Source organism: Poromitra crassiceps, assembly GCF_964638095.1.
Source record: "Poromitra crassiceps genome assembly, chromosome: 4".
NCBI lineage: Eukaryota > Metazoa > Chordata > Actinopteri > Beryciformes > Melamphaidae > Poromitra > Poromitra crassiceps.
The window spans coordinates 50011300-50033799 of NC_139626.1; positions in this window are offsets into that span (position 1 = coordinate 50011300).

Consider the following 22500-nt stretch of genomic DNA (forward strand, 5'->3'; position numbering starts at 1 on the left):
TCCCCTTATCATTACAACATCACTTCATTCTAATGTCTACTTCTCTATAGAACTACTACATCATGTCATGCTCTATTCCCCTCATCATTACAACATCACTTCATTCTAATGTCTACTTCTCTATAGAACTACTACATCATGTCATGCTCTATTCCCCTCATCATTACAACATCACTTCATTCTAATGTCTACTTCTCTATAGAACTACTACATCATGTCATGCTCTATTCCCCTCATCATTACAACATCACTTCATTCTAATGTCTACTTCTCTATAGAACTACTACATCATGTCATGCTCTACTCCCCTTATCATTACAACATCACTGACTTCTAATGTCTACTTCTCTATAGAACTACTACATCATGTCATGCTCTATTCCCACTTATCATGACAACATCACTTCATTCTAATGTCTACTTCTCTATAGAACTACTACATCATGTCATGCTCTACTCCCCTTATCATTACAACATCACTGACTTCTAATGTCTACTTCTCTATAGAACTACTACATCATGTCATGCTCTATTCCGCTTATCATTACAACATCACTTCATTCTAATGTCTACTTCTCTATAGAACTACTACATCATGTCATGCTCTATTCCCCTATCATTACAACATCACTGACTTCTAATGTCTACTTCTCTATAGAACTACTACATCATGTCATGCTCTATTCCCCTTATCATGACAACATCACTTCATTCTAATGTCTACTTCTCTATAGAACTACTACATCATACATGGGCAAATTACGGCCCGCGGGCCGGATGCGGCCCGCGGGCGCCACCTGTGTGGCCCGCCATGGAATTGCAAATTTTTTTTTTTTTTTTTTTTTTTTTTTTTTTTTTTTTTTTAACACAGTGCACCTGAACGCAACATACAAGATACCCGCTGAATAAATGTCCAAATGTTCATGTCATTCTGGCCAATACTCCACTTCTGTTATAGCATTTCAGTCTGGAATATGGAATATCTTTCAATAATCTTTATGACTACATTGAATTAGAAATTTAAATAATTAACTCATTGGTTTTGGATTTATTTAGCTTCAAGACTGCATTTTTGTTCGTGTGACCCTCAACACAGGCTTTGATTATCCCGGGCCACTTACTGATACTTATGCTTAAATTAACCCACTCATATTCTGATTTATTTCAAGAAAAACATTTTGGCTAGTGGAAATTCTAATTGGCTGGTAACTTTAAAATCTAGCAGCCATATTGGCAGGTGGTCAAAAAACTTAATTTCAAGCCCTGAGAGCAGGTGGTGACATAGGAGTGAGTGAGAAAAGGATGAAATATTGGTGGTTAAGACTGAATAATGACATCACAACTGTTAATTTAAAATGAGTTATTCCTCTAAACGTGGCTTCAAATGCACCAAATCTTTCACGCTGGCCCCGTTCGGCCCTCAGCAAAACCTGGTAGCGAATACATTTTTTGTGGCCCTCTCTATCATCAAAGTTACCCATCCATGGGTTACGGCATGACAATATTTGTTCGGCCCCCGGCAACAATCTGGGTTTCTCATGTGGCCCACCATGAAAAATAATTGCCCACCCCTGTACTACATCATGTCCTGCTCTATTCCCCTCATCATTACAACATCACTTCATTCTAATGTCTACTTCTCTATAGAACTACTACATCGTGTCATGCTCTATTCCCCTTATCATGACAACATCACTTCATTCTAATGTCTACTTCTCTATAGAACTACTACATAATGTCCTGCTCTATTCCCCTTATCATGACAACATCACTTCATTCTAATGTCTACTTCTCTATATAACTACTACATCATGTCATGCTCTATTCCCCTATCATTACAACATCACTGACTTCTAATGTCTACTTCTCTATAGAACTACTACATCATGTCATGCTCTATTCCCCTCATCATTACAACATCACTTCATGCTTCTTTCCAGGAAACTTCCAAACACATTCACACTTTCTCTCTAGGGAATTATTAGGACACCGACAACCTCTGTGTGTGTGTGTGTGTGTGTGTGTGTGTGTGTGTGTGTGTGTGTGTGTGTGTGTGTGTGTGTGTGCGTGTGTGTGTGTGTGTGTGTGTGTGTGTGTGATTGAAGGTTTAGTATTTATAATGACATTTCTGTTCCATGTTCACATATCCAGATCTCCAGGTGCAGGTGACCAGATCCCAGTTCTCTACCCAGGCAGAGCTGAAGTGTCACAGCAGCTGTCATCTAGCTGGTCGTCTTTCCTACGTCTGGTACAAGAATGGACAGACAATTAAGGAAGAAACTTCTTCTTCTTATCCAGGCAACTTTGGTCCTGAAGACAGCTATTCCTGTGCTGTAGAAGGATATGAGGATTTCCGCTCTCCTTCAGTGTCAGTGTGTGAGTTTACTTCACAGTGTGTCACTAGCTGTGTTTCCATTACAGTTTTTCGCAAAATAATTGCGATATTTCTACAACTTCGACAATGTACAATTGCGACTTGTAGGCGTTTCCATTGAAGTTGAGTTTGAGTGACGGCACACACACCTGAACGCAATTCCCTGTTGCAGCAGCTGCCACAGTGATTACGCACGGGGATCTGCCCCATATCCCGTCCCCAGCATGCTCAAATCCAACCAATGGTCAATGCAAATCACCACATGAAGTTACAACGCATATAAACGAGCCTGATTATCAATTCAAAAGAAAATGAGTGTCAACATATTGCTGGCTGCAGTGAATGCAGTGAGCGCGAGAGGCAGAGGAAAAAAGGTAGCCTACAACTGCGCGCACACAGACAGGCAGCCTGTCACCATGGACCGTTTCTGTCATTAAACATGATCTATTTCCCCCAGCTCCGCTTTTGCACAACACTCGTCTTTCTGCTAGGTAGCGTTGCTTAAAAGTTTTCCACTTGCTGCGGAGGTGTTGCCACGGCTTATCGAGCCTTTTTCTCCCTCATTTCCTTTCATTTTCCGCTCCGTTTCCAAAGGAGAAGATGGGTCACATGACATGCAAATGCGAAAAATGCGTTTCCATTACACTTTTGCGATAAACTGCTATATCGACACGTCTGAAAAACCTCCTCATGAGAGCGCAAAAACTTTTTGCGATATTTGGGAGGTTTTTCGAAATTTACGTGTTTCCATTACCCACTTTCTATTGCGATATTTAGATTTTGCGCATTTCTGACGGTAATGGAAACACGACTACTGACAGTGTTGGGCACGTTACTTTAAAAAAGTAATATATTACATATTACTCGTTACTATTTTCAAAAGTAATATTATTACTTTACTTATTACTCCATGACAAAAGTAATTCGTTACATACTCGTTATATTACTTTTCCGTTACATTCCACACAAATGGCAATAGGCATTTTTCACTGCAGTGATTTTGTGTCTAAAAGGCAGGAGGTAACACAGGTGGACCAAGATGTTAATTAGGGCTTCCAACTTCCAGTCCATTTAGGTGTTCCAGTGCCGGAGCCCTAATTAGTTAGTTGGTTGCACCTGTGTATACTCTGTCTTCTAGACACAAATGGCCGCTGTGAAAAAGGCCCATAGCGTTTTTCTCATCAAAATGCAGACTTTGCCGTGCGAATATGTGAACTAGGTCTATTATGTGACGTTCCATTTAAACTAATCGCTTTGCCAGAGCACAGCTTCCTACGGAGATGCTTGATGAAGAGCACACCTGGCTCAAAGTGATGACAAGATGCAATCTTTTAAACAGCTTCTGTTTTATAGAATGCAGTATAATGCTCTGCCAATGCAAACTCAATACGTATAGGCTACATCTTTGCGTAACAAGTTTGTGTCACAAATAACGTCTGCAACATTAAAATTAACCTGACAATAATAACAGCAATGTTTGATGTCCACCAGCTTGTGAGTTTTTACGTTATCTCTGTATTTCAACAGTTTTCCGGTTTCTGTTGTGCTGTCCTCTCGTTTCGTAACGTTAACGTTAGGAAGTTTGAGCTCGTGTTTTTCACAGTGGAAAGAATGTTAGTAGCCTACCTGTCCTGGACACCGTTTACATTTGACTTTGATGTTCGTGTCACCTTTCTTCCTGACAAAAACAAAGTCATGGGAATATATCCAGCCACAGATTTTCCTCCTTGGCTCAGCAGGGCAGAGAGGGAGCTCTGAATGTGCTCTGCGGTGACGTCACCTTGTTTTGGTAGCGTTAAAAGCCATGCTGCTTGTGATCAGTGAATGCCGACTGCGTGTCTTTTTGCAGCGCAGCGGCATCACAGAATGGACTCAACAAAAGTAACGATGTAACGAGTTGTTTTATCTTGAAGTAACGGTAATATTATTACTTATATTCTATTAGTAATTCGTTACACTACTCGTTACTTGGGAAAGTAATATTATTACAGAATGCGTTACTAGTAACTTGTTACTTCCCAACACTGGTCACTGACATAACGCCACCTGGTGGAGCCAGATAAAATACATGATAAAACACGTCCTCATCTCATGGTTGATATATGTTGATAAACTTTCTTCCAGATGCTCCAAAGGTCCCCTCAGTGTTGGTGTGTACCTCTGGTGACACCGTGGAGGGCAGTTCAGTGACTCTGACGTGCAGCAGTGATGCCAACCCAGCAGCTACTTACGCCTGGTACAAGAAGAATGACGCCTCTCCAAAAGCATCAGGACAGACCTTCACCATCACTAACTTCACATCTGAACACAGTGGAGGATATTACTGTGAGGCCAGGAACCCATTAGGAGCTACAACTTCTCCTACCCATCTCATTGCTCTACCAGGTAGAGTGATTAAAAATAATTAAGGAGCTGTGTGTGTTGACAGGACCTGTGTATTTGAGAAGCCAGAGCCTTTCTGCAGTTCATTCTCTATGGTAAGGAGGATGTGCTAGGAGCGCTCCTCTTTCAACGACCATACCTTGCGTTTAAGCGCTCTTAGCGCCTAGTGTTTTTTAGGGAAGAGCTCTGGACATCTCAAGCTGAGAAAAGTTGAACATTTGGAGGAAAAGCACGCTACTGGTCAAAGAGTCACTCCTCCTACCTCTTCTCCTGCCAGAGGGATCTTCAACCTCCACTGCTGCCAGAATTGCCAATAATCTGGCTTTCATGTTTAGAGTGCGAACATTCAACAACAACAAACAGATGAAACTAGCTGGCTACCATCTGTGTGATCGTTGAGTCCTGACCCGTACTGCGCGTGAAGTCAGGGAAAAACAAAACAAAACAAAACAAAACAAAACAAACAAAACAAAACGCTCCGTGTGTTGGAAGAGCTCTGGACATGATTTCCAAAGCATTCTGATATTAAAAACATGTTCCCAGTGGATACAGCGGCTAAGAAAGATTAATTCTAGAAATAAAGTAATTTGAGGTGAATATTGAGATCTTTCTGAAAATCGTCCCAAGCTCCTCAGGGTTAATGTGTGTATGTAAAAACTGTCTGTATATATATATATTTCCAAAAAAAGGTAATAATAATAATAAAATAAATGCAATGCCCTGGCGGCCCACCAGGTGGATCGCCCTGGACCACCACAGTTTGGGAATCACTGTCTTAGAGGTTTGAAGCCATTTCATGGCTGCTTGCGGCTATAAAACAGGGGTTTTCAAAGTCTGAGACTGTGGGCCTCCCCTCAGACAAAGCTGGGAAAAAGGCGCCCCCCCCCAGTTCCTATGGGATCATGATTTTATTACTGTATTTGATCCCTAGACACTCAACAATTGAGCCAACATAGCCTAATATTGCATACTTCAGACATCAAAATACACACACACACACACACACACACACACACACACACACACACACACACACACACAAATGTCTGTCTGAACGCATTTCTTTGTTTCTGACTCTGGGGAAGTGGGAAAAACAGTAAAATTCTTTAACTCATTGGGTGCCAAGGACGCCGTACGGCGTCTTTTTATTAATCTCGCTTGGGTGCCAAAGACGCCGTATGGCGTCTTTTTTTCGAAATTGCTTTTATTCAATTTTTAGATCGTTTAGGACCTTGGGCAAGTATTCAACATGAATCCCTACAAGAATCGGATGCGTAAATCGGCGCAATCTTGACGCGATGCAGTGCTGCCCCCCCCCTTCCTGCGTCAGGGCGCTGCCTTTCTCTTCTTGAGAGCGCGACAATCGGCCATTCCTTCCTTGTCTTCCCTTCCTCTCGGTCCGTTTATTTCCTCTTGAGCATATCCATAGCATAGCGAGTATTTAGCGAGTATTTAGCATAGTCATTAGCGATAGATTATATTTAGATCAGTTTGTGAGATTGTGTGGTGAGTAGATTTGAGTGTTTGGCGTGTTTGGTGAGTGGTTTGTGTGTCTTGAGACACACAAACCACACACAGTGTGTGTGTGTGTGTGTGTGTGTGTGTGTGTGGGAGATCGCGTGTGTTAGTTAGCGTTAGCAGTAGATTACCGTAGCTCTTAGTTAGTAGTGTGTTTGTGAAAAAAAACACAAAAAAAAACAAAAAAAATAAGTGTCGGTGTTGGTGTTGGTGTCGGTGTGTCTGTCTGTCTGTCTGTCTGTGTGTGTGTGTGTGTGTGTGTGTGTGTGTAGTTGTCTCTGTCTGTGTGTCTGTTAGCTAGTTTATAGCCAGGTGTAGGCGTGTAGATTAGCTTTAGCAGTATGCCCAGGCGCAGACGGCCTAGGCCCGGAGCTGGCCAGCTTACGCTGGAGCAGGCCCTCTGCCGTGCCGTGAGGAAGAGAGATCTTCCGGAGACTGACTCCGAGGACCCCTCATCCGATCCTTCATCGGATCCTGTGGAATCCAACACGAGGGATGGTGACTGGCATCCACCACCTCGTCAGGCCCACCTGGATTCCAGCGATGGTGAGATGAATCGATTTTCAAAAAATCATCTGATATTGAAAACACATATCATGTATCTTATTTTTATAAACTCTCACTTTGACTACAGACTCTGACGAGTTTGATGAGGAGGAGGAGGAGGAGGAGACTGATCTGGCGCCTCAGAGAGGCTCAGAGGAGGGGGATGTGGCGATGGCGTCTTCTTCAAGAGGTGAGAACCTATACTTTGCAGGAAATTCATGTCACGTATACAGCCAGCTACATCTATAATAATAATAATAATAATTGATTGGATTTATATAGCGCCTTTCTAGACACACAAAGCGCTTCACATATCAGGGGAGGGAGGGGGAGGGAACTCAACTCATCCACCATGTATTTGTCAGGACAAAAGGAAACCATGAGAACAATCTAAACATGTGACTTACAGTACAGTATCTATATAGGAACAGGCATCACTGGCCAGCAAGTAAACAAACCATTGGAGGTAATAATGTAAAAAATAAATAAACGCACACACTTATTCATCAATTTATTTTTGTCAACACAAAGCTTGGTAAGAATAACAATCCTGAATTAGCCTACTAATACCATGTAAAATATAAAATTTCAGAGTTGCAGCACAGCTCTGAGGAGGGGACTGACGATGAAGGGGCAGGTGCTCCCGCCAGCTTTCGTCGTGCCCGCTTGCAGTCCAGTGACGAAGGTGAGATATAAGCCATTTTAGAATTACAATTATTCATCTGATATTGAAAACATAAACTTTTTTCCCTCAAGAATGTATCATATTTTATAAACTCACTTTGACTACAGGGGAGGAGGAGGAGGAGGAGGAGGTGGTGGAGGAGGAGGAGGAGGAGGTGGTGACGACTGAGCGCGTGCGGGCATCTGCAGTTGGGAAGAGAGGGTCTTCAAGAGGTGAGAATCTATAGATACTTTACAGGAAATTCATGTCACGTATGCAGCCAGCTCATCTATAATAATAATAATAATAATATCAATTATTATTATTATTATTATTGTCAACACAAGGCTTCTAATTATTGGAAAAAAGACAGCTTTTTTACATATCACAATTGTCTGAAGAAAAACCTTTTATTTCATTTTTCAGCGGGCAAGCCTCGTCAGGAGGACTCTCCACGCTGGCATACGATGCCAGACTGGAGCCCGACAGTCTTCCCCTTCACAGCAATGCCAGGTCCCAGGAATGCGGCTGCATCACTACAGTCAGACAAGCCGGCAGATTTCCTGGAGCTGTTCCTCGGTGATGAGCTGCTGCAGATCATTGTTCAGCAGACCAACATCTATGCTAAACAGTGCATCGCCGTGCTGGATCAGCTGCACATGCCCTACACCCGGGTAAACGCCTGGCAACCGCTGTCTGTGGGAGAGCTGAAGCGATTCCTGGGGCTCCTCTTCCTCACTGGCCTTGTCAAGAAGCCCAAGATTGCGGACTACTGGTCTCTTGATGTGGCGATGGAGACCCCATACTTCAGGAAGACAATGTCCCGCAACAGGTTCCAGCTGATATGGCGCTTTCTCCATTTCTGTGACAATGAGAGGGTCGATGCCACCGACCGGCTCCACAAAGTGCGGCTCATCCTTGACTTGCTCCTCTCCAAGTTCAAGGAAATGTACCAGCCCTCACAAAACATTAGTGTGGATGAAGGGATGCTGTTGTGGAGGGGGAGGCTACGTTTCCGTGTGTACAATCCGGCAAAACCGATAAAGTACGGAATAAAGAGCTATATTCTGTGTGATTCAGAAAACGGGTATTGCTATGCAATGAAACCCTACTGTGGAATTCACAGCACCCTACTGGACACCGTGCAGTTCCTCATTGCCGGCCTTGAGGGATATGGCTACCGTCTCTGGATGGATAATTTCTACAACAGCGGGACCGTGAGCCGACGTCTCCTCAGCCTCCAGATGCACTCAGCTGGGACACTCCGGGTGAAGAGGGGCGAACCTGCGTCCATCCGGCAGGTGACCATGTCGGATCTGCGAGTAGGTGAACGACTCGCTCGTCATGACGATGGGGTGATGTTCCTGGCATGGCGGGACAAGCGCATCGTCAGGATGATCTCCACCTTCCACCAGGATGTCATGAAGACTGTGGCGGTGAAAGAGAAAGGGCAAAGTGAACGGGTCCTGCAGAGCAAGCCAGCATGTGTTGTCGAGTACAACCAGTACATGAGTGGGGTTGATCGACTTGACCAGAAGATCTCCTACTATCCATTTGTGAGGAAGACGTCCAAATGGAGCTCCAAGTTCGTGGTCTACCTCATGCAGATTGCAATGAGCAATGCATTTACTCTGTACAGGAAATGCAACCCCACGTCCAGCTGCAAAGTCCTCAAAGACTTCACCCTGTCTGTGGTGAAATCGTGGACGGAGGCGACATCTGCTTGCCCCCCCCCCTCCTCCTCGGGCAGACGAGCCACCTCCTCTTCCTCCAGGAAATACGCCAAGACACACACGCCAACGGTCAGCTTCAGTGATGCAGAATGTAGACTTTGCGGGTCATGTGCCACAGCCGGTGAAAGTCCCGCCCACCAAGAGCAAGGCAAATCGGAAATGTGCGCACTGCGCAGCGAAGGGACACCGAAAGGAGACCAGATTTGTCTGCCCGCAATGTGACCATGTGCCTCTCTGCCTCTACCCCTGCTTTTTTGAGTATCACTCACAGTGATTGTTGTATCTTTATACAACAATCACTGTGAGTGATACTCAAAAAGAGACTAGATAACAGTACTATTATTATTCTATAGTTATTTATAGATTATTATTATATATATTATTATATATTATTATATATACTATTATTATATATTATTATTATATATTATATTATTATTATATATTATTATATATAGATAGTTATTTATAGATTATTCTATCCTATTCTATAGTACTACAGTACTATAGACTCGCCCCCACATCTCAAAGCAGCAGTTATAAAAGATCTGTATGTTTTGTGCTAACTCCACACAGGTCATCTGAATATGGCTGTCCGGACAGGGGGACGCCCAGAGAGGCCACGGCCCATTGTTTATAGTACAAGACAATAATATTTTCTATAACAGTGATGCTGATGTCATAACTGTCCTCAATGTCATAGGCTCGGATGATGTCATCGGTACAAGTGTCCAGTGATGTCAGCAGTGATGATGTCATCGCTCGTGACCTTTTTTTGCCTCCAATATACAGCATGTGTTCATTTCCAACTCCTGTGAAGGTTCTTTTCAAGAAAATAAAACAATGCAGGAAATTTTGTGTTTGAATATTTTTATAATGTTACACAAAAAATGAAAGCTTAGAATGTGTAGTTTCATCCAGAAAAAAAAAAAAGTTGATATCTTCTTTCTTTGTGGAAATATGGACTTCAATATCCAGCATGACGCTGTGAAAGTGAGCATTTTGATGTTGGACCAAGCTGCATACTAATATTTGTAGAAAAAAAAAAAAACATTCTTTTGACATACTTTTTCCCGCAGGTAAACTAGACATTCTAAGCTTTCATTTCAGCTATATCATTTTGTTCAACTCAAAGCAGAATTCATTCTGTCGCCTTTCTAACATAAAGATGTGATTATCTCAGAAACTAAGTTCAGCATGCTGTGTTCGGTCTAAAACACTCTTTTTCAGAGGGGTGTATTTCCAAAATGGAACGGTTTATAAACACAGTTTTTTTTTTAAATGAAACAGAAGGGTTCAAAGTTTCATAAAGGCTATTGGTTGTCCATATAAGAGGAACACAAAAAATGATATGGCTATATTAAAATGCATTGCGGCCTATGTGGCACAGTACAGCAACCTTTTGCCCAAGGGGCGTGGCACTCAAAGTGTTAAAAAAAACTATGGTAAATCTAAACTATCTCTTAATCAAATCCTACACATTTAGGCTATTCTATGTGATCTCCTTTTGATAACTAATGTAATAATCAATGCATTTTCCCCCCACTTCTATTCACTGAGCCTCCCCTGAAACTGTTTGGAGCCCCCCTGGGGAGGCCCGCCTGCCACTTTGAAACCCTCTCCTGCTCTCTCTTTATCTCTTTCTGACTTGCTCTAATGCTCGACCCTCTCTCTCTCTCTCCTCCTCTCCACTCTTCCTCTATCTCTCTCGCCCAGGTGACCCCAGACTTCTGGTGTTGGTCGTGGGTGTGACTGTGGCTGTGGCCGTTGTGCTGCAGGCTGTCAGTCTGCTGCTGCTCTACAAATGGAAGACAAAGAGGGAACGTGATGGTGAGTGACCACACACACACATGCACACACACACACACACACACACACACACACACACACAAATGGAAGACAAGGAGGGAACGTGATGGTGAGTTACCACACACTCTCACACACACACACACACACACACACACACACACACACACACACACACACACTTGCCAGACTTTTTGCCAGCAGAAGTCTGGCTGCATGGAAACAGGCTGCTGGTATAAGCTCTGCCATTGGCTCCGACCCGCTCTGACATTACGGCTGTCACCATATATGGAATTCCTTTCCGCTCCCTCAGTGACAAATCTGTCTATTTCAAATGTCTGTGCCGCTGAAACAACAACATCAACAATGCTAGCTCGTTGCTACACACTGAAAGCAATTGGATCTGGATTGTGCAATAAAGCAGGCCTGCTTGGTACTTTCAGTCAGTGTTGGGGGTAACTCATTACAAAAGTAATATATTACATGTAATATATTACTTCTAGCAGTAACTCAGTAATATAACTTTTCAGTAATTTAAAGGATTTCAGTAATATTATACGAGTTACTTTGTCAAGTAACACAAGTTACAAATTTAGTTACTTTTATTTTTATTTTTATCAAAGCACATATTTAAATAAAGATATAATCATTTCCTAATCAAATTGTTTTTTTTTATAACCACTATAGATGAGAATAACAGGAAAAATATAACATTTAGAATTTTGGACGGTTTACTCTGACTTCAGACGGTATAAATTATTTTTCTGGATGGTTCCGGGCCGGCGATGTCATTCTGCTACTGCAGTTATTTTGGTGAAAGTAATGCAAAAGTAGTGTAATAAGTCATGAGTTACTCTACACAATCAGTAATATTGTAAAGTAACATTACTTTCAAATGAAAGTAACTAGTAATATGTAGTATATTACATTTAGAAAGTAACTTGCCCAACATTGCTTTCGGTGGATGGTTGTAAAGGGAAACGGAGCCTTTACCCCCCCGCTATACCACAGTGGAGGTATTAGCAGCCAGACTCTCTCCCGTTGTAGGGAGAGAGTCTGGCAAACCAGACTACCACACACACACACACACACACACACACACACACACACACACACACACACACACACACACACACACACACACACACACACACACACACACACACACACAATCTTTGTGCTGTCTGTCCACAGGTTCGAACTCCAGGGGAAACTCGGCAACCATAAACTTGCAGGTGACCTTTTTTGCATGTCATTACTGTTACTGTCATTGGCTGCGTTTCCCAAAAGCTTCTTAGCGCTAAGAAGCTTCTTTGACCCTTCTTAAGGCTCCCGTAAGAAGCCAACGCGTTTCCCGATTGCTTCTTAGACTAAGATGATCGTTCGTTAAGAAGGCATGCGTTTCCCAAAAGCTTCTTAGCGCTAAGAAGCTTCTTTGACCCTTCTTAAGGCTCCCGTAGAAGCCAACGCGTTTCCCGATTGCTTCTTAGCCTAAAATTATCTTTCGTTAAGAAGGCTGCGTTTCCCAAAAGCTTCTTAGCGCTAAGATGCTCTTTCGTTAAGAAGGTTTTGTAAGAAGGGTCTGGGGCATTCTTAACACCTTCTTAATGACGAAACACTGGCAGATCCAGCCGCGTCAGGCAAAAGGAGATACTTGTGTCCACTGTTCCTCTTGTGTTTTTCCCTTTTCCCTTTCTTTCATGCACCCTTTAGTGTTTAAAATTGGGGAACACTTGAAAATCTCCCCTGTATGTATGGTTACTTGTGTTTTAAATGTTTTACCGTAGGCTATATTCCTCTAATCAGAATGGATTCCTTTTATAATAAGAATCTTGTGGATTTATATAGCACCTTTCACAGAACCCAAGGTTGCTTAAATTCTGTAGTGTTTCTCGCAATTTTGTTGTATGCTGTGTATATAAAGCAATTTGAACTGCAGTCCATGTCTGAAATAAATAATGTTTAATAGAAAAGTTCTTGTTCAACATGACCACGATTAGGTTATTCTACAAAAGTGTTTCTCAACCACTGGGTCGTGGCCCACTGGTGGGCTCAGGCTGCGTTTCCCAACAAAGAAGCTTCTTAAGAGTTAAGAAGCTTCTTAAGGAGTTAAGAAGGCTCCAAAGAAGTGTTTCCCAAACGCCTTCTTAACAGCCTTCTTAACACATCGCTAAAGAAGGCTCTTCAGATCTTAAGATCTTAACTGGAGCTGTCCACCATCTCGATGTGAGAGGTCCTCTGCGGCCCACTAGATGGCACTCCGAGCCCACCAGTGGGCTCAGAGTGCCGGGAACGGCTCCAAAAAAACAATTCTGCTCTGAAAACATGGGGTCATAGTAAATAAATGTGATGCGCGTTATCTAGCTATGTAGCTACAAAAATAATAATAATAATAATAACTAACACCATATAAAACCATCCTTCTATGAGGGACAAAGAGGAAAGACCACCGGAAGAACCACCCGAAACACAAGTGGGGGGCGTGTCTTAGGGTGGATGATCATTCCCTGTAGTCATGGGTACCAAGCTTTTTCTCCTTTGATTGATTTGATTATGGATTAAAAGACAGCAATATCCAAGGAATAAACATGTGAAAGTGCTGACACTTATTTACAACATGGTCCCTGGTCTTAAACAACGGGACAAACACACGTGACATAAAATGCACATAACAGATCAATCAAGAATAACTGTAATTTCAATTAGTGTTATAATTTTGGAAAGCGTGAGATCCTTTAAAATAGACATTATATAAAGTGTTTACAGTGTGTACAGAACAGATGTAGGAGGAGCCTGGTGGTAAACCATATTGACATTATATAAAGTGTTTACAGTGTGTGCAGAACAGATGTAGGAGGAGCCTGGTGGTAAACCATATTGACATTATATAAAGTGTTTACAGTGTGTGCAGAACAGATGTAGGAGGAGCCTGGTGGTAAACCATATTGACATTATATAAAGTGTTTACAGTGTGTACAGAACATATGTAGGAGGAGCCTGGTGGTAAACCATATTGACATTATATAAAGTGTTTACAGTGTGTACAGAACATATGTAGGAGGAGCCTGGTGGTAAACCATATTGACATTATATAAAGTGTTTACAGTGTGTACAGAACATATGTAGGAGGAGCCTGGTGGTAAACCATATTGACATTATATAAAGTGTTTACAGTGTGTACAGAACAGATGTAGGAGGAGCCTGGTGGTAAACCATATTGACATTATATAAAGTGTTTACAGCATTAAATGTATGTTTAAAGTCCTTAAGTTGACTCAGACACATACTCTTGTTCTTGTTTCATCGTTGTTATTGTTATTGTATTGTTTACTCTGCTAATGTTAACGTTGAAGGTTGCTTCGGGAGCCGCCATACTGTTTTGCCAGCGGCATCCCTGATTGGTCGGTTATGTTGTCAGCTACTAGACAGGTCACTGATTGGTCCGTGCACTTTGTAATTTCTGGAAATCACTGGGGGCAGGCTGCAGGCCAGACTGATCCACAGAACAAAACAGGATGTGAGGTCACATGATCAGGATGGTTTACCAGGCTAGGATACATGCAAGATGGAGGACTGTTTAAATGCTAACATGCTGTCCTGCCTTGTTGTCACCTTGGTGAACTTCATATTGTTTGTTGCAGAGTGTCACCTATGAGAACTCTGCTCAGAGTGTCACCTCTGAGAACTCTGCTCAGAGTGTCACCTATGAGAACTCTGCTCAGAGTGTCACCTATGAGAACTCTGCTCAGAGTGTCACCTATGAGAACTCTGCTGCAGCATCCAGATCCCAGCCAGACTCCACCTACCAGAGCCTCACCATGAATCAGGACCAAAGATACTCTACTCTGCAGCCAGACTCCACCTACCAGAGCCTCAGTCCAGCCACCATGGATCAGGACCAAACATATTCTACTCTGGAGCCAGACTCCACCTACCAGAGCCTCAGTCCCAGTGTTGCCAGACGGTAAATGTTCATTTATCGTACCAGAAGGTCAAAATTATTGTTTTTGGAGCAAAAACAAAAAATAAAGACGGATTCCCCCCTCAATGTTATTTTTTTATTTTTGCTCCAAGTGAAATTTGTTATGGTCACTCACGATTCAGTAGGTCACGGGTTGCCTTGGTTCCAATCCATATGGATTTTTCTAAATGTTTATGGAGAAAATCAATGGGAAACTGACTTCTGGGGCAAAATATGTCACTTGACGGTTCATTTCTATAAACAGAGAGACATATCATTAGATTGATTACAACTGTGTCAGAAAATTATCAAATTATTGTACATTTGGCGGATTTGGGGATTATTGATCGTACATCGTACAGAGGTCAAAATGATCATACAAATACGATAATTATTGTACGTCTGGCAACGCTGCTCAGTCCAGCCACCATGATGGATCAGGACCAGACATACTCTACTGTCACACAGATTTCAGAATAGCAGAGTGTTGAGATGCTCAACATTGCTCTAGTCAATTCTCCAGCTGAAATCAAGAAATATACATGTTGTTGGGTCGGGTCATAATGTGGGGAGGGATTATTCAGAAGTGTAAACCAATGGGAGATCAGTTAGGGAAGAAAGGCAATTTTATTGGATGGGAAGGGTAGAGGGGATTGTTACACATCTATTATATTTTAGGTTAGTTAGGTTATCCTTTATTGTCCCCATGGGGAAATTCATAATCTGCATTTGACCCATCCTCTACTAGAAAGCTTCCTAGAACTAGGAGCTGTGGGACCCGGGGACCAAGTCCAGTTGTTTTTGCCAGTGCCCTGGTCAGGAACACTGACAGGAGTATTAATCTTTGACGGTTGTCTTTTAGGAGATTTTATTAACGCCGTTTTCCATGAAAGAGCGTGGTGCAGGTTAGAGACCCCAGTGAGTCAATGGGCTCTATCTTGGTACAGGCGCTATCCACTTTGTGCGCTTTGCGCACCTGTTTCCGCCTGCCTTATACTATCGTCTCTGCACGACGATAGCAGTCTGCCATGCGCAAGTGTCCAGGTGTTATGCCGAGTTTTGCACCCCCACCCCCAAACGCATCCCCACCTCACGGGAGCATATTGTAATGATTTATACAGAAACGTAACTGTTTAAAAATGATATAATTGTTTGGGTAGACAAACCTCCCTGTTTTTAAGTTAAAACAGCCCCAAAATATGGTGGTGATGCAATAAAAAACGGGGAAGCATAACTCGTCACAAGAAACGGGTGCAAACGCAGATTAGAGGCATGCCAAATCATTTATGCACGGCGCAAACGGGGCGGTGTTAACCACCAGAATTATTCACAGGTGTGGCCTGGCAATGCCTGGGCGTTACAATCAAACCAGATTCCCGTCTTGCACTCCCTGTACAGTTTGCGTGAGGGTACTTCTCCCCATGCGTAATTTGGATAGGTGTAGGTCTATTGACTGTATATAATATCCCTATCTCATAACGACACCAACACATCATATATACCTGTTAAAAACATGTGTTTTGATGCAATTCGGGTTATTTTGTTGACTGGGGTCGGACAATACAAACGTGTTTGCAGCGGGTAAACGGCGGAGACAAAAGAAAAGACTGGAGGATTTACAGTGGACTCAATTAAAACAGTCTTGTAACGACTTGTGCCAAGGACAGAGAGAGATGGAGAGAGCTTGTGACAGATCGGCTGTGGTGCCAACGACCCTCCGGGTTATGGGATAGGAGTAGGTCAGGGGTGGCCAAACTTTTTTGGTTGTGGGCCGCATACAGAAAAATATAAGGAGTCGCGGGCCAAACAATATTAAGCGCGGCAGTTTTCGCGGCAAAAAAATTGGACCAGAAAACCCTTGTGCCATCAAAAATTTAATTTCTACCTAAATAAATATATGACATAGTTTATTGATGCGCTCACCTATTACAATGGGTATTTCTGTATGTTATCAAATTTTCTTTTCCTGTGCCAACAGGTTAAGACAGAGATAATTTAATATAACATTAGTATTAAACATTAATTCAGTATTTTTATTTTATTTTTATAAATAGACCATGTCAGGGTGCCCAAGTATAACCCATTTTCAATGGTTTTAAATTGAAAAAACGAAATGGGGGGAATCCGCTTTTTTGTTTTTGTTTTTCAGTTTCTTTTTCTTAATGTTTTTGTTTTTCCGTTTTTCCCCCCGTTTTCGTTTTCGTTTTCCGTTTTAAACTTTGAAACAGAAAAACGGAAAAACGTTTTTAGCCATTTTTTTTTTTTTTTTACTTTTTTTTTCTAAATTCATGGCAGGCCACTTAAAAACGGGCAGCGGGCCGCAGTTGGCCCGCGGGCCGTAGTTTGGCCACCCCTGGAGTAGGTGAATAGCCTATTGCAAGTCGGCTACAATGTACAAGTTTTCTCAATTTATTTACCATAACCCCTCCTTGCCATGTGATAAAAGGTTCCCAGTGAATTATAGTTGATTGCCTCACCGAATAATGTGCTGGTTACCCAATTTTAGCAGCAGAATTATAAGTCCTGGGGTGGCACGTCCGTGCGTAATGACATTTCTGCGCTGCGCAGCGCGGAGATTATGGTGCGATCAAGCCCAGCGAGTGTTTTAGCGCCTAAGAGCGCAGCTAAGAGGTGCTTTTCAAAGCTCTTAGCGCAAAGTAATTGCTGCTGACGATAAGATAATGCCATCTATCCCCACATTTTAGCGCTGAAACGCCTGCTTTGGCATGTGGCACGCCTATGCCCAGTACAATTATAACAGGCATGCGCTTGTGCCCGCCCCCAATTTGCATTGCACGCATCGTTAAACAAGCGCAAACGCTAAATTACTGCTTTTGCGAAGATAGGGCCCAATGCGTAGGAAAATTATGTAGGAACCAGATTTTCATAATAAGACACTTACATACACGCTACAGTGACTTCTCGGGTCGTTTTAATTTTTGTGCTTTTATTTTGAAATCTTGGACCCCAAAGCTGTGACGTAGGCACAGGGAGTGGCCCGTCTGTCCCTCTGTCTGTCGTCACTTAGGTCAGTGCTGTCAATCACACTATGGACGCTAATGCTGGTTTTGAGGAGGAAGAGGATGTAGTAAATGTTTATGCAGATGACATGATGGCGTCAAAGAGAGGAACAGTCCAGAGCTAGACCACGGAATAACAGGCAGCGGAGAGAGATTGAGTTGTGGTGTGAGGAGAATCGGTGGTTCGTGCTGACTCGACTTTTTCCTGCACTACTGCTGTTTTGATTGGCTCCAGCACCTGCTTTGAAGACTTTGGGATGTGCGTGTCTCCTTCACTGTTTTGTACTGTGAAGAGAGAAATAAACTGACAAGCCTTTTGTTTGATAGGTGCTTGTGTGGGAAGTGCCAGTCCATGCCCTCAGCTGTGGAGATCATGTGCTGCAGAGAGGTGGATGCTTTCTGGGCCCTGGTGGAGAACCTAAACCCCAGACCCGATGACATCCCATGCCTGACCCTCCACCCAGACTTTGAAGCTGCTTGCCTGAATCCAGTCGTGCTCCAAATAGCCTATATGAACTTCAGACAGGAGCACGACCCTCTGGAGTGCAGCAGACATGAGTAGGTCATAAACTTGGTCTTTCATGTTGACTTTAGCTATTTGAAATATAATAGCAAATACTACAGCTAAGTATTTATATGTCGATAAATAGCAAATTGGAGACACTATTAAAACAATCTGAGAAAAAAAATATTCAGTTTCTCTATTACAAGTTGCTTATATTATTCTAGATAAGAATAATAGGGCGGCTGTAGCTCAGGAGGTAGAGCGGGTCGTCACTAATCGCTTTGGATGAAAGAGGTCGGTGGTTTGATTCCCGGCGCCTCCAGTCTGCATGTCGAAGTGTCCTTGGGCAAGATACTGAACCCCAAATTGCTCCTGATGGTGTGCCAGCACCCTGCGTAGCTGCCACCATCGGTGTATGAATGGGTGAATGCACCTACTGATTGTAAATCGCTATATAAATGCAGGCCATTTACCATAATCATTATCACACTTTTTAGGTTAATAAGCCTATCAATCTTTATATTGTGTGCCTTCCCTTCCACAGACAATACCGCTACACAGCCTACAGGCAGGTTGTCCGCTGGGCCTACGGCATTCAGGACCAACACATCCACAGGCCCATACCTTCATGCATTGTGTCTGCCATCAGAGAAGCATTTTACAAGGGTTTCCAATGGCCGCATTTGGGTGACAACCAATAAAGAATAATCACAATCACAAAGTGTCTTCCTGTATGTGTGTGTGTGTGTATATACACACAGTACATACACACACACACACATACAGGGGCGGTCTGGGATCATAATTCAGGCCGGGCATTAGATACCAAGCAGGCCAGGCCGATACGGGCCGACGGCAAAAAATTTGGGACGTTTGAAGCCCAATTTGGGCCGTTTGAAGCCCGATTTGGGCCGTTTAAAGTCAGATTTGGGCCGTTTGAAGCCCAATTTGGGCCGTTTGAAGCCCAATTCGGGCCGTTTGAAGCCAGATTTGGGCTATTTGAAGCCCAATTTGGGCCACACACAAAAAATGCAAGCCAGGCCAGGCCAGGCCACCGGGCATTTGCCCGACGTTGCCCGATTATGCAGTCCGCGCCTGCACACATATATATATTGTGTATATATATACTGTACATACACGCATAGGCCTGCGCATGCACGCACGCACGCACACACACGCACACAAGAACAAAATACAGTTCAAAAGCCACCTGATCTGCTGTATGGAGGGTCATTAGTCCTCCTTTTAGTCTTTGGAGAGGGCAAGCTTCAATTTTGTCTGGGCATTGCCCCTTCAATTTTTTCAAATTTGTTACTATAGAGACACTGCAGAGCACGTCATCATTCAGAAACCACGCCCAAAACAGGGGAAAACAGCCCCCCCCAATCCTGGTGTTCTCCTATGTCACGTACATGGTCGCGTGTTGCACACAAGGATCATATATACGGAAGATGAACACTCCAACTTACTTCCTCGACAGCTAGATCCACATTTTTCTTCTCGCCAATTTTCAATGGCTTCCTTGTTTTGCTCGGGAGTACAATTTTTTTTTATTGGCAATTTTTTACATTTGTTGTCTGCGCAGCTCACCACACAACAGCTTTTAGCCATGTTTAATTCAAGGACAATTATGCTGGTGTATGGAAGTGAATGGATAATTTTTCCCCATGATGCCTATTTCATGCAGTGTCTAAGTCTAAAATTTAAGCAATGTTAAAACCGTTCAACTAACTGTAGGACGTGAAAGTTTCATATTTTGCCCAATCATGTTTAGCTGTAATTGGTAATTTCTCCCGTTAATCTCCAGATTCCATAGTGATACAAATCAAACTGGTGTTAATCAGTAAGTATAGAGACAGTCCGCATGTCTGGGAACGCCCATACAGGCTCTAGGAACGCCCACAATAGACGCTGGGGGTGTGGTCAGGGTGGGGTAAAAAACCCCGTTCTAACCATTCAGCAAAGTTAGAATTTAGCTGATAGCCCAGCCCAGGCAGACACGATCGGGGATTTAACCACCGCAGTAAACGCACATCTGAGCAGACGTCTTGTGTTCTGCTCTAGAACCCCCAAACCTGTAGTTTAGAGCCGCAGCACCGTCTTTTGGTGAGTCAGCCCATGAGATATATCGGCGGTTTTACCCCACTCGCGCACCAGCCGTTTAACATTTTGTGGGCGTTCCCAGACATGTCTCTATACATTGTGATAAGTTTACTGTCTTTCAGATACTGTAGTAGTAGTAGTAGTAGCGTAGTAGTAGTAGTAACTAACGCTAGTAGTAGTAGTGGGCCAAAAATAAGTAGCTATCCGGCGTCATTTGAAACCAGACGACCAGGCATCCATGTATCAAGCATGTCATGCTAGCTTGTCTGGTTTCTGTGGGTACACATGGATCTCCCCTTTACAGATAAGGTAACGTTAACGTAGTTGTTTCCTGTATACTCGCATCACTGATAGCTAACGTTAGTTAACAATTGCTAAGCTAACAATTAGCTAAACTAGCTGAGATAACAATAGAACATTGGACCAGTTTGTCTGTTCTACAAACAGTGAGAAAACAGAACGTTATAAGGTTGTTGGAAAATGATATATTTTGTGTTTAAAATAGACTACCGTCTGATGGTCCGGGTCCATCTCTTGTTTGTATTTTCCGTGTTGCAGTTGCGACACCTGAAATAAGGCACCTGGTTACTGATGCGTTATGGATCCCACCAATGACTGTACTGTTTTCTTGTTAAGACTTACTTACTTACTTACTTATTCTGACTCTGATTGGCTGACCACTGACCTAGATAACCCAACCAATCATCACTCACGATCTAAGTAGGAAGGACCCCAGAGATCAAATAGCTGTGTCTTCATTGGCCTTGCCCGTAAATAGGGTACGAATAGCCCCACAACACGGCAGAAGATATTTACACCCGGGTACGAATAGACACTCGTTAAATTAACCAATGAGAGCTCATAAATGACGTCAATGGATTTAATTGCAAATATTGCATGATGTTATTTGCTTTAAATTAGCAACCACAGTTTTGATTCATGCCTTAAAGCTGATCGAAGGTACATGACCTGTTGACCACATGTTGTATTTAGTAGTTGTTTTTGAAGTTGTTTGATGTTTCTGAATGATTACATTTGTAATGTTTGATAACTTTTTTTACTTGTCAAAAGTTGTAGTTCTTTGATCACTTTTCAGTATGTAATGTTTTGATGTTTCTGGATGATTTGATCTTAATCACTTAATCACTTAATCACATGTTTTACTTTTAGACACATAACTGATTAAAATACTCAATAATAACTTTTGATCTGAGAGAGCTATCTCTGTCATTCAAAAAGTTATATAGGGAGAGTTTCTACTTTATGGGAGGATTTAAATGTAACATTTTCATCATGTAAAGGTTTTTGCAGGCTACCAGACATAGTACTGTTACTGTTTGTAATGTTTGATTATGTTTCTGAGAGTTTATATTTTTAATGTTTGATTATTTGTTTTACTCATATCAAAAGTTGTAGTTCTTTGATCACTCTTTTTTTTTTTACATGTAATGTTTAATGTTTCAGAATTATTTGATTATAAGTTGTATAATTTGTAGCCTACTGTTTTTTTTTTACTCATTATTCATGATTCTGAATTCAATTTGAGTAAATAAAGAGCTATTCTTGAAAATAAAGAGATATTCTTGAAAGGCGTCTTGAGTAGTATTACACTGTAAAACTACAGGTTATGAATCTAACCCAGGTTTTATGAAACAAGGTGAGAGGTCTCTCACAATGGGGTCAGAGACCTCTCTGATCCCTGACAGAAGCCATCTTTATGCCAATATAACATATTGGGGTTAGGTAAGAAAAGGTGTATGCATCTCCATATATAGACCCTTTTCACAGGTGCCATTTTGTGTCTAAAAGGCAGAATAAACAGGTGCAACCAACTTACTAATTAGGGCCCCAGCACTGGGACACCTAAATGGACTGGAAGTTGGACAGC